Source organism: Vipera berus, assembly GCF_964194415.1.
Source record: "Vipera berus genome assembly, chromosome: 2".
In the NCBI taxonomy this organism is placed as follows: domain Eukaryota; kingdom Metazoa; phylum Chordata; class Lepidosauria; order Squamata; family Viperidae; genus Vipera; species Vipera berus.
Window position 1 is genome coordinate 251,533,880 of NC_138203.1, and position 14,546 is coordinate 251,548,425.

Sequence of the window (14,546 nt, forward strand, 5' to 3'; positions counted from 1 at the left end):
GGAACCAGCTGCCTGTGGAGCTTAGGACTGCCCCTGACCTATGTTCATTCTGCCGAGACCTGAAGACTTGGCTTTTTGAGCTCTCTGGCCCAGGCTGAGAATTTTAACTGGGGTTTTATTTTCAGGGATAATTTAATCTTTTAATTGTCTTTTAACTTTGTATTTTGTATTGGTGTGATTTTAAAATGCCCTGTAAACCGCCCTGAGTCCTTCAGGAAAGGGCGGTATATAAATCTAATAAAATAAATAAATAAATAAATAAATAAATAAATAAATAAATATTTATAGTAGATTTTCCTAACCCTCTCAGTGTGTTTGAAGGGCACTGGGCAGGAGAAAGAAGAATGAGAATATTCTGTGGCTGCCATTTTCTCCTTGAGCAGAAAGCTATTTCTCAGATTCTACTGTCTGCAAGTGGAACAAAATGATGGCCGCCTATTTTAAAAGTCAGTTGGTTAAAAGAGCTCCCTCAGGCAATGAGGCTTTAACTGAATTGCCACTGCCACAAGAGCTTCCCATTCTATTTCAGAAAGTGATGTTCATAGTGCATGAATAGGGCCATACAGTCAAACTCATTTTTGAAGATACACTATATACCAAGGAAAGACTTCCTTGCCTCATTAGCATGCAATGGAAATTATATTATATTACAGCCACAGAGATTACTGTGCAGGTTCCCCCTCGGTGGTTTTGTGTAGATGGTGAAAATTATGGAAGAGAGAAAGAAACCTTTCGGCTCAGGGCTTTCCTCACTTCCCATTTTAATCAGACAGCCCAAAAGGACACATTCCTATCATATTAAAGGCTTTCAAGAGGTCCAAAGTAAACTGGAAAACTTTTCTCTCATTTTTTTTCTGTATCTCACAATTAAGATTCTGTTATGAAAACATTGGGCACGAACTCAAAACTTTGAAAGTCTTCTGGAAAAAGCAGCTGAACTCATTTAATCTGGGGAAAAAATCCTATTGCATAGAACAGGCACATGATAACAGCTGCCAAACTGTGCACATTTCATCACGGTGGATTAGAAGAATGCTTACAAAGCACCATGATAGAATTTCTCATTATTCTGAATTTCAGCTTATCTATCTATCTATCTATCTATCTATCTATCTATCTATCTATCTATCTATCTATCTATCTATCTATCTATCTATCTATCTAGACTTTTGGGGGTGGGCCTAATATAAGCCCTACCCCCAAAATAAGCCTTAGTTAAGCCCCCACCCACATGCCCAAGAATGTTCATAGTGGTCAGATCACAACCAGGATGGTGTGATCTTATCTCAAACAGGTGGAGTTTGGATCCATCCTATGGATTGTGGCTCTATCTTGTCTTTTTTGACCACACCCTGCAGATACCTCTGCAGGGCTACTGTTACTGATTTGGCAAAGTAATCTTAAATAAACTACATGGATATAAGTGCTATTGAACTTTGTGGTGCATATTTCAATGGATTAAGGCATATAGTTTCACTGCTACTCATTGTTAAAGAATTTGTTGTGCAGAGATCTCCTTGTGCTACCAAAGAGTTGCACAGACAAGGAAGGGTACTGACAGCAGTAAGAGTCACACAGTAACCACAAGAGTACACTGAGTTGTAAAAGCAAAAAATATTTTACTTTTGAGGTGGTGTAAGAACAAAAATGCACAGTCAAAAATAAACAGTCCAAGTAGCAATCCAAAATACAAAGTCTTCTTACCGGTCCAGAGGTCAATACACAGTTCAGGTAACAGAGCAAACACAGTAATAGTAGAGAGCAGTGAATTCAGAGAGAGAAAGAAGCTATGTTCCTAGCTTCCTCTTATGGCCATGAGAACACTTACACACCCATTGGCCAATTAACATCTTAAAGACATAACATCATGGTTAATATATTTTCAACCCAACATTGTAGGCTAACACCATATGCCTAACACTCATAATCAAGCAACTGTATTTTTCATAAGACTTTGGATAACTTTATATTTCCACTACAATCATATTTACATATGATCTAGTCAATTTTGACGTCCTCGGCTGTTCTTTGTGTGCTGGTGTGTCTGCGGGTCACAGAGTTCTCCCTTCTTGCCTCATCCGCATCCACTCATCTGGGGTTGTCATTGGATCATTCCTCACCTTCCTGGCCAGTTGCTGCATATCCTGTCTCCTCTCTTTCACACAAGTCGCGCCATCCTCTGCCCAGGTGCATTGGGGTGGCTAGCCCAGGGATCGCAGAAAGATCGGTGGATAGACATTGGAGGAAAGGCATACATGCCAGTGGATTCGGGCGGGTGGCCATTTGCAGGGATCATAGAGGGAGAGAGTTGTAGGGAAGCCCGGATATGGTACAGGATAGCCAAGCGCGAGCAAGGAAGGTAGGGAAGGAGGGCACAGAGGACAAAGGAGTCCCAGGACCGACAGCTATGGCAGTGATGAAGACAGACAATGAAAGAAGACAGGATCGATCGAGGTGGTCAAACGGAAGCAGACAGGGAGGAGAGCAATGGGAGGAAAAGGGACAGTAGGACTGGATTGCGAGAAAGGGGATGTGAAACAGTCAGAACAATTACAGTTGGCTACAGCAGGATCCATCACGCACTCCATGAGCAAAGCGCGGAACCAAATAGGCTTATAAATGGACTTTCCAACCTTCGATGCTTACTCTGATGATGCCAGCAGAGGACCGGTGACAGCTTAGATAGTTCAAGGGCTGAAAAGATGTTAGGGCAAGATGAACTTTGAAGGGAGACAATTCTAGACAGAGGAGGTCCATTTCTGGGGAATCCAGTAAATAAGGTGCAACCATCATCTGAAATTAAATCTTTGCTCTTCAGTTATCAAATAAAATTTGATTCAACTCTGAAATGGAACAGGTGAGAGTTCAGGTTAAGATTTTTGCAATGAACTTGCCACTGTAGGATGTGAATTTTATCCAAATGAAGCATTTAATTTAGAGGAAGAATATTGATTGATTATGTGTCGTCAAGTCATTTCTAATTCCTAACAACCATAAAGATAGTTTTCTCTGCATGATGATAGGAACAAAAAAAAAGGTTTTTGCAAATCTTCAACAGTGTACTAATCACTAGTGTAAATGTGTCCATCCTCATAGGAAGAATAAATAATGCAAAAATATTGATATATTCTGTAACTCAGTTCTCATTGCTTCAAATCCTTCTGTCAGGCCTCTCCCAGCTTGGACACTTAGGAAAGAAAGACCCTAGACTCCATTTGCAGTGAAAGGTATACTTTTACTAAAACAAATGGTTACAGCATAGGAAAAGCCAGATTTGAGGTTTCCTGCGTAAAGCCATTACTTATCCCTTCTCCCAGGTCCTCCCCACTAGTCATATTAGTGGTGTCCAATAAAGTTCAAATTAGTTGTTTTGGTAATAGGTCTGAAATTTAGTGCCTCTTTGATGGGTGTTTGCATTCTGTTTGTAGGCTTGTGTCCTTGAATCTTTCAACTGTTGTCTCTGAATGGCACCTCTACTTCCTGTCATCCCTCCTTCCTGAATTCCCCCTTCCCTCTCCTTGTACTTTATGGCAGGCTGCCATCAAAGTGGACTGGAGTAGTGTGATGGCAGATCTTCCTTCCTTCCTTCCTTCCTCCTTCCTTCCTTCCTTCCTTCCTTCCTTCCTTCCTTCCTTCCTTCCTTCCTTCCTTCCTTCCTTCCTTCCTTCCTTCAAATTTCCTAATGGACTTTATCCTTTTTAAATGGGTGAAGCTAAGGAGAGTTTCCCATTGCAGCTATATTCATCAGAAGAATTTTAAAACTGGATTAGGTTATTTCATCAGCCCACAAGAGAGATGCCAAGGAGACATAAGCCACTGGTAGTTGCTTTCCTGGCATGGATGGGAGGAAAAAGAAACAGGCAAATCAATCAACCAGGGAAACTTCCTCCCTCTTCAACGAGTAGATTGAAGTTTTCAAAATATATTTTTCCACACAAAGGGCTGCAATGCACAATAAAAATGAGCTTTCCTTCTTTCTTGTATTTTTTCCTCCCTTCTTTTCTTCCTTTCATAGATTAAAATGAATATTTGCTTTTTATAAGTGAGATAATATTTTACAAATAATATATCAGGAAAACTTATACTTGTGTCTGGATGGGTTATATCTTGCTCAGGAAATTTTCACCCAACTTGGATTTTCTTTTCTTGATCATAAACTGCAGTGATGTCCATATGCTGTAAAAAAAGATCAAATTGGTGGCCATGATAGTGCATTCAAGGCTCTGCCTGATTTTTGTGTGTGTTGCATGTGTGAAACACATCCAGAGCAAATGGAACTTCAATCAGACCTTTGTTACCATCATCTTGACTTTTTCTTTTTCTTTTTTTTTTTACCACGATAGGAAAATAGCCCTGACTAGCTAAGTCTCTTTGTTTGACTAAGCCATTAGGTGCTTTACTTGATTCTGGCCATATATGAGCTCAATGGAGAATATAGTTGATGATTTAGTATATTTCAGAAATCTATCTATGATATTCAAGTCAACATATAATTAGCCCTCCACATATCTAATCCAGCCATCAAACACCATTTCATACACATTCAATCAAAAATATCGTATGTGTTAAACCTTTCAACATGAAATAAAAGGTACTTGCATTCTTCAATAAATCTCTGAGGGCATAACCTGGCATACTCACTCCCTAGGCAAGCAAGCATTTCTTTGGCTCATGTTAAGTTTTGTATACAAACAGAAGCAATTCATGCACGGTATATGTAAGCTTGTAATGTTATTTTCTTCAAATCTCTTTCATTATTCAGCAGATTTTCCATGTTTCACAAAAAAATTACCAGTAGCATAACATGTCAGGTACATTAGTTGTTAAATGAAGCTCTTTCAGTGAACCATACAATATTCTCTATTTTTGTCATACCGATAAAGAGAATGAAACAGGTATAATATATATACACACACATAAAATCATTATATCTGTGTCTATAGACTTGTGTACATCTCTGGCTAGACTTTTTTCTCATAATGTCATAAGACTGAAAGCAGAGAGGGATGGGGAATTGAAAGCAGTAAGGTCTCAAAGGGAATGAAAGCAGTAAAATCTCTGCAGGAATGAGGGAACTCAACACAGCTTCATGAAGGAACTCCAAATCAAATGCAGAAGATGATAACATCTTCCCACTTACATAATTTTATCAAGAAAGTTATATGGCTATGGTGGAAACATTTAAACAAGCCTGGATGCCAGAAAATGAAAACAACAAGCTGAAAGATACTCCTATAGTTGCTAGGAAAGAACATCAAATTTTCATTATCTGGAGTTGTTGACATGGTCCAACCAAAACTGCCAGGAAATACAGTGCTGATAGAGTTATTTATTTCATAAGAACATGTATAATTGAAATACAGAATACAAACCACAAGAATTAAGAACTTTCACTTTGCCAAAATGGAAATGAAGCATTTGAAGTAAGTGAACGTAAGTGAATCAGAATAGCGCACTTTAAATCAGGTTCATTCGTTATATTCACCTTGGGGCATGTGGCTTTCTGAAGGAATAGAGTGGCAACGCTACTCAAAAAGTACATCAATGGATACATTCTCAGCTGCAATACAATAAACAATAGGATCATGGCTATTATGATTAGATGGCTATTATGATTAGAGAGCACCAGTGATAAATGTACATACCTTCTACTGATGCAATGGTGATAGACCCAGAGAAATTCCAGAATAAATTCTAAATAAAATATAAAAGATGGATATAGTAAGGACTATTCGTAAAGTTGTAAAAAATGAAAGAAATGGAATAATAAAATAGTAGACAGGTATATAAAGTTTTGCAAAGAAAATTCTTTACTCATAATGTCTGATTGAAACAAAATGTTGAAACCACACATGGACATCATTGGATGAACTACATCAAAGTCAAATAGCTTACATAAATGAATCATGGCATATAAAGGTTGGAAGGGATACTGGAGGCCATTTAGTCCAATCTTATTCTCAGAACAGGTATCCATTGCCAAGGTATCTCTAAGAGATGGCCATCCAGCCTTTGTTTAAATATCTCCAATATTTTCAAGGAAGTTTCTTCCTAAACAGCTCTGTTAGGATTTTTTTTAATGTTCCACCAAAGTCTATTTCCTTGTAATTAAATCAATTTGCTTCTTGTCCTATCTTCTAGAACAGCCCTACAGGAGAACCTTTTACATGCTTGAACCCAGCTACAACACAATCTCCACTTCTCCAGGCTCAAATACCCCATTTCTTTACTCTTTACTCTTCCTTATACATTTTTCCCTCCAGGCCCCTTGTCATCCTGTTGTTGTCTTCTGGACATGCAGCACTTTGTCAAAGTCCTTCCTTAAGTGCAATGCACAGAATGGAATGCATTATTCTAGGTGCACTCTGACTAATGCAAAACAGAGAGGAAGGCTGACTTCTTTTGATTCTGATGCTATACTTCTATTATTGCAGCCTACAATTACAGTTGCTTTGTCTTCAGCTGCTTCCCGCTGTTGGCTCATGGTCCTTTTGTATCCCACAATAACACCCATGCCCCTTTTACATATATAACTGTCCAATATGGTCCATCCTTCATTTTATACTAATAATGTATTTGATTTTTCCTAAACAAACATGGAACTTTGTCCCTGATGAAATTAATTTTACTGACGACTGCCCATTTTCCCAGATGATCAAGATTCCCCTGAATCTTGATACTATCCTTTAAGATGTTTGTCATCTATATATTTTCTAGCCCCCTCCATCTAAGTATTTTACAAATATGTTGAACATGTGAAATCTTAGTGGAGATCTATTTGATACTTTAGCTTGATGAGGAACACTGCTATATATTTGTTAGATGTTATTCAACCAACTCTGTAATTTTCTAATGGTTGCATAGAACAGCCCACATTTTGTCTTCTGTGCTACCAGAATCTCATGAGACATTGTTAAATATTTTGCTGAAGTCAAGGTACATTACATCTACCACATTCCTGAGCTCAGCTAAACTTGCTCATTATATAAAAAAAGGAAATCAGATTGTTTGACATGATTTATTCTTGATTTATTATTAAACTCATACCAGGGTGACCATACATTCTTTCCTAATGCTCACAGACTGATCATTTTGCCATGTATCTTCAATAGGATAAATAGTCAGTAACTACTTAGTTCTTCTTTTTTCTCCTTTTTTGCCTCCTCCAATCCTTGGCATTATGCCCATTCTCCCTGATTCGGAATGGGACCTTCAGGTTCCTACTTTTGGCCACACCTCCTTTGCCTCGAGCCTACTGCCTCCGCCCATTTGCCTGCAATGTTCCTCCTTGGATGAGCTGCCCCTGCCCATTCTCCCTGGCCAATTGGTCCCTGGACCTCCGCCTTGCGCCCTTCGACCCAGCCCATTTACCAAGGCCCCCTTTATCCCAGGCATTTGGCCACATGGCCACATTCCATGCCAGCCAATCGGATAGGTGGCAGGCAGCAGCCCTGTTGCTCTCAGGGGGGCAGCGTGTGATGGGCAATCGCAGGGGCTGTGTTGTGAGGCAGCAGGTGAACCTTGAGGACTGAAACCAGACTGGATGAATTGAGGGCAAAAGGGGAAGGGAGAGGTGAGCTGAGAGCCACACAGAGGCAACGGCAGGTAGGAGGGGTCAAAATGGAGAGCCCATGCTCACTGCTGCCTGCCTGTTGCCCTCTCTGCCTGGAGCCTCTGGCAGCTTAAAAAAAAGCCTAGGGAGCACCAGCTTCCTTTTTTTATTCCACCGTCCTCTCTGTTGACTTTGCTCCTGGACTCTGGCTTCACACTGGATGAGGAATTGGCCTGCTGCCCCATGCCAGGCTTCCCCCCATCCTTCCTGCCCCGTGCCAGGCTTCTACCCCCCCACAATTGGAGAAGTTGTTCCAGCCCTGACAACACAGCCCCTGTGATCGCCCATCGCATGCTGCCCCCCCCGAGAGAAACAGGACTGTTGCCTGCCATCCATCTGATTGGCTGGTGGCTAACTGTCCCGTGCAGCCAAAAGTCCGGGATAAAGGGGGCCTCAGCAAATGGACCAGGCCAAAAGGTGTGAGGCGGAGGGTCAGGGGCCCATTGGCCAGGGAGAATGGGTGGGGGCGGCCCAGCTGAGGAGGAACGCTGCAGGCAAATGGGAGGAGGTGGTAGGCTCCAGGCGAAGGAGGTGTGGCCAAGATTAGGAGAGGAAGGATCCTAGACTCCCCTGATTTATCAGAAATCACAGAAAGGAATTCTAAGATGATAGCCACAAGCTCCTGTGACCTTTGGATATAGTTCATCTGGTAACTGATTCATGGTAACCTGGCAGTGGAGGGATTCAGCCGGTTCGTACCATTTTGGCAGAACCAGTAGCCCAGAATGGTTGTTCACATATTTGAATCCCATCACTGTAACCTGGTTCTTTAAAGCCACAATCTCTTTATTTTTCTTTTCAGTTCTCTCAGAGAAAGACACCATCTCCTGTTGTTGCAAGATACGATTTGCTTTTGGTGAGAGTAGGAGTTGAAGAGCTCTGTTTTCTCCCTATCATCTGATACTATCCTCTCTTCTGGCCTGATGGGGGATGGGTTGGGATTTTATTGTAAATATTTTTACCTATTGTTTTAGCCTGGGCAGTTGTTTAATCTCTCTTTTAACTTTTGTATCTTTGTATTTTTATATGTTTGCCCTGTTCACCGCCCTGAGTCCTTCGGGAGAAGGGCGGTATACAAATAAAATTATTATTGTTGTTGTTGTTGTTGTTGTTGTTGTTGTTGTTGTTATTATTATTATTATTATTATTATTATTATTATTATTATTATTATCCTAATAGTGGATTTAAACACTTCTTTTTTTCCTTCCCTTTTCCAATTGAAATAACCATTTTGTTTCAGCTATCCTTGCAATCCTACCTTTTTTTGCCCTTTAGCCTTGCCAACTTTCTTTCTGCAGATTACTGCAGAAGAGGTACTGTTTAGCTCTTCAGATCATTTAGTTTGCATATTAAATGTCTTCCAGCCTAGCCAGACTTATGCTTGCTGAAGGCATTCCTGAAGTGGTCCAACCTGAAAGCATTTGAACTAGTGTTGCAACCAAATACTCCTGTCAGCTTTGTCCTGCAGCAACAAAGGGTTGAGTCTTATGGAACAGCATTAATTGCTTCACTGAGGCAAGGTGGTCAGCTATTAACTTCAGCAATTATAATGTCTCCAAAGGGCTGATGATCTTATCAAAGCTGGACAAAGTTGCTTCTCGGTCAATACATTTAGCGAATACACAGTTAATAGCAAAGAAGGGAAGTTGCTTTTATTTTCTTGGGCTCAGGAACAGATAAACTGAAGAGTGTAATGGAAAGAACAGCAATTATTTGTTGTTGTGTGATAGAAAGTAAAAAAAAAATCTTAAGGAAGAAGGAATGACAATCTTAGACAAGATCCTCAAAAGTAAGAATATCGTTATGACAACAATGTTCTGAACAGATAAAGGTATACTTTTTCTATCTATAGTAATGCATGCCTGTTAAAACTAGATGCTATCAAAAAGTGAGGAAAAACTGATAGATTTAAGAAAATGGTTCTTTGTACTACCATTGGCTGCAAGTACCTTCAGTGAACCCTGAACCAAATAAAGGTTGACTGTTCCCTTGAGGCAGTGCAACAAGCAGAAACTCACATGCTTTGGGCATGTAACAGTATGCGAGTGGAAGATAGACTAGAAAAAATGATTATGCTTGGCAAGGCTGAAGGAAGTAAAAGAGAATGGATGATAAGGATGAACAGAATAAAAAGAATACTACAATATTCATTACTGAATAGCTAAGAGTTATTACTGAGGATGGGTTAAATTGGCAAAGTTTTTCTGTAGAGTCACAGTAGTTGAATTTGATTTAATGGCACTCAGGGAACCCCGATCTAATGGGTAATGTACTTTAAAGGCTAGCTTGATCACTATGAGACTCCTGATTGAGTGAGTTAAAAATAAGTAAATATAAAGCAACCAGTCTTTAAAAATGGTCCAAAACATTGTGGCATTATATGTTTGTGTCAAAAGAAAAAAAAATTGCAGGATGGCTTGTTCAGTAATCTTTTCACTTCAGCTCCATAACATCCATCATGTCTTTCAACAAATTCCATCCACCTCCAAACCTCATCATCGGAACTCTTGGATATTGAGAGAATGATGGGTCTTGATTTGGTTCAGACTCTAAAGCTACCACAAACACCAATAATGGAAAGCCTCTAGGTTGTGAAGTGGTCCAGAATGAATTCTGACATCTTTACACACCACTTCTCCCACTGAATAGTCAGATCAGCAACCTGTTCCAGCTGAGCATAAGAGCCAATTGTTCTTTATTTCTGCTTTACTATTAGCCACTGAAATCTACTTCAGTAGGCTACTCAGTTCATGGCATATTAATTTAGCCAGCCAGCAGTTGTCTAAACATGTCTGGCTCTGGGTCTAGCGAAAGAATCATTAGGTCCTGTCCTAAAGTGGCAGGGTATGCTGGAGGTTCTACAATCAAAGATGATTTTGGGGTCAACCAACCATGACACTTCATCAAACCTTGCCTCTTTAATGTCATGGATAGTTACATTTCTTCATGGGTGATAAAACGGGCATTTTGACAATCCCTGGTTTAACTGTCTTCACTGCCCTCGTGAAGCTCGTGTAACTTCATTGTTTCAATACCTAAATTGTCCCACTTTGGAAATGAAGAAAAAGTTAAGATTTTACTATTAATCTGTAAGAGATTTGGAGTTCTTAATCTGTGCACGTGGCATGAGTTATGCTCCAAATCAACTCCAGTTACCTATTTCTGGCTGCCTGCATTTTGGCTAAACCTGATAATTGCAGTAAACTTCGTATGAGCATCAGGATTGGCAGAACTGCTTCATAAAACATAGAACATAGAACAATAGAGTTGGAAGGGACCTTGGAGGTCTTCTAATCGAACCCCTTGCTTGAGCAGGAAACAGCATACTCTTTCAGATAAATAATTGTCTAGTCTCTTTTTGAAAGCCTCCAGTGATGGAGCACCCACAACTTCTGAAGACAAGTTGTTCCATTGGTTGATTGCTGTATTCTTAAAGAGATTTCTTCTTAGTTCCAGGTTACAGACTGAAAAGCGAGATTTATCTCTCTATATTTTTCAAATGGGCTTTTTTGTTCAACTCATGGAGTGCTGATTCATAAATCTGAGAATTAGTATTGTGAGAAGTTTTATATTTAAATATATTTTATTCTTTATACTGTTTCCCTTGTCCTTTAAAACATTAACAGAATCCACAATGGTATGAGAATCAGTCTCTTCACTAGATAATTGACAGTCAAGTTGAAACTAAATTAATCAAGTAAAAATTGCAAACGGGGAAAATCCTTTCCCCAACTTTTGTCAAGGTCCCAAATAAGTTACCCAGACCTAATCCACATATCAAAGGATAATGTCTGCAAAGATTTAATTAAGATGATCTCCAGTGGAACTGCATGTTCACAAGAATACACACACACCCCTCAAGTGTCGCCCTAGAATCAATATGTAGACACTTCCACACCTTGGACTTCCTGCTATAAAAGTCTGCCTTTGTACCCCATTTCTCTGCAACTACCCCTAAAGGCAAACTATTTTGCTTTTAGAAATAAATATTTCTTCTTTCCTCACAGCTGTCTGGATCTCATTTTTATTTATTCTTGTGCAGCCCCACCTCAAGTTGGAACCCCAAATTATTCTTCTGACACTATACCCATTTTTAAATAGCACGTTGGCAGCAGCCTGATAGTGTTTCAAGAATGCCAGTAGAGAAATCATAGCACATTTTTCCATGGCTAGTTTATACTAGCTTTCTAGAGATGTAAGTTTCCTCCAAACTCATAGCAGGCGGAATACTTACACAATCAATAGTTGCCTATCATTCCCCTCTCTCTCCACGCACATCCCACTGTTGAATGGGCTACGTTGCAAGAACATCCTATAAAAACAAAGATGGAGAGAATCAGAATGGATGATCCATCAATTTTACCTATTTTTTAAAAAAAAATTCAAAACATAATTATATTTCTTCATTTTTCTACATCTGTCTGTAGTTCTTTCAAGATTTAATTCAAGCATTTTCTTGCATTTTGTACCTTTATTTTAATATATACATCTTAATGCTATTTTGCCTAGGCATACTTTTTTGCAGACAATCCCCAAATACATTTTCTACACTATTTTCATTAAGTTACATTTCTGTCTGTACTTTCCCTGATAATTGACTTTCTTGGCAGGAAAACATCACAATATTCAGAAAAAAGTGAAAGATAATGAATAATTGCTTTCAATTGTGTTTCCAAATATCAGTTAGCAAGTAGGAATTAAAATACAAATGGAATCAATTTTTCCCCATCATTACTACTGGGTAAAGTATTTTTGCACTCATTTTCCATTGTTATTTATAAATCTTCAACATCACAGTAACAAGACTATACACTATGTGACTTTGGATAGAAATAGCACTTTTTGAGAAAGTGTAGCTCAAAAACTCTTAACTTTTTGGTGTATGAAAAACTGAGTGTCTTCAGTGGTTGGGAGGCATAAAAGTTCATAGGAAAATTTATAAATAATAAATGATTGCTCCTTGGAAGGAACAAGAATAGTCCTATGACATAAAAGCATACCTATTTTCTCCACACCTGCAACCTGGATTCCTTCAGGCAAGGGCTGATATCCAGCATAAAATCAGTTATGCAAAAAGGTCCATTGTATTCCCACTGATGGAATACAGACTATAATTCTGATGGATTTGAAGCCAGCTCCCCATTTACAAGTTTCTTGTCTAGAACAGAGAAAGCACTTTCCTTTTGTTATGATAAAGAGACGACCCACCTGAAATAACTTCCAAGATACCGTTAAGCAAATGCTTACCATGGCACTGGAGGAAGGCCACAGCTGTGTCAAAGGAAGTTCCCAAGCCTCCTCAAAATGTGGAATATAAGAAATAAGGAAAAGCTAATGGCCCATCTCTAAAAAGCAGAGATATCACCCTGTCAACAAAAGTGCATATAGTCAAGGCTATGGTCTTCCCAGTTGCAATGTATGGCAGTGAAAGTTGGACCATAAAAAAGGCTGAGCGCCAAAGAATTGAGACCTTTGAACTGTGGTGCTGGAGAAGACTCCTGCGAGTCCCTTGGACTGCAAGGCGATCAAACCGGTCAGTCCTAGAGGAGATCAACCCTGACTGCTCTTTAGAAGGCCAGATCCTGAAGTTGAAACTCAAATACTTTGGCCACCTAATGAGAAGGAAGGACTCACTGGAGAAGAGCCTAGTGCTGGGAAAGATTGAGGGCAATAGAAGAAGGGGACGACAGAGAATGAGGTGGCTGGATGGAGTCACTGAAGGAATAGGCGTGAGCTTAAATGGACTCCAGAAGATGGTAGAGGACAGGAAGGCCTGGAGGAAGGTTGTCCATAGGGTCGCGATGGGTCGGATATGACTTCGCAGCTAACAACAACAACAATGGCCCATCTAGGTGAAGAAGCTCAGAAATAGGAACTTTTTTTTCTGTTTGTTGTAGGTGAGAAATAAGGTAAGAGATAGTGAATTGCAATCAGACGTCTTCTGTGGTCATTAGCTGCAAAAGTGCTTGATGAGAAAGCATTAATTTTTGAATTGCATTAATAATTTATGGACATATTAATACTGGATTATTATATCCAGATTCAAGTAAAAAGAGTCTGCCTAAACTCTGGAGAGCCATGGCTGGTTGGAATAACCAGTTTTCCTGATTCAGTGTTTTAGTCTTTCTCCCCATAAATATCCATTTCCTGCAGATGCATAAAATATTCCCCTAATAAAAATCATGCTACGTGAGTGCTGTCTCATCCAAAATGCCACTTGTAAGTAGGATGGTACTAATTTAATTTAATTTCAATTAAATTAAAATCTAATAAAATTTAGCTAGCTATATATTTGCTTACAGTTTAATGAAATTTTAATTAATTTACCAATTGCTGTTTATTTCAAGCTGTGCTGGAAGTATAACCTAATAAATGAATTGCAGTCTTTTAGGACACAGTGTAGTGACTTCAGAATAGCTGCCCATTCCTACAAGCAAGCATTAGTTTACTAATGAATTATATTTGTATGCCGCCTGTTCCCAAGGGTTCAGGGTCGCTATCAGTAACATTCTTGAGAGGAAAAAAATGCTCCCATAAAATAAATTAAATGCAGTATAACATTACACAAAGACAATGAACAGAAACACAATGACCACCAAATTGAAACCTTTGATCACAGCATGACCTGTGATCCCTCCTCCTTTGCTTGGTGGAATAACACGGCCTCACCATCTACTGAAACCATGAAAGAAAGGGAAGGATCAGATTGGATCTTCAGGGGAAAGGGAACCCAGAGTGCGGATGTGGCAATTGAAAATGCCCACTTCAAAGACCCCATCTGATGGGACTCTCCTACAGAAGGGATCTGGAAGGTGTTGATTCTATTTGATTTAATCAGATAGGCACAGCAATTAAGATGCTGGAGTTGTTGACTGGAAGATTGGCAGTTCGAGACCCAAGTACTACATGATGGGATGAGCCCCCATTACTTGC

General features: G+C 39.4%; 1 long non-coding RNA gene across 1 annotated transcript; it reads right to left on the reverse strand.

Annotated features, from left to right (window-relative positions):
• Positions 1-2,046: 2,046 nt before the first annotated feature.
• Positions 2,047-11,927, reverse strand: LOC308662404. Its single transcript, XR_014025183.1, has 3 exons — positions 11,848-11,927; positions 5,646-5,694; positions 2,047-2,843 (listed from the first exon to the last, which is right to left on the reverse strand). It is a non-coding gene; the product is annotated as an uncharacterized lncRNA (long non-coding RNA).
• Positions 11,928-14,546: the final 2,619 nt, after the last annotated feature.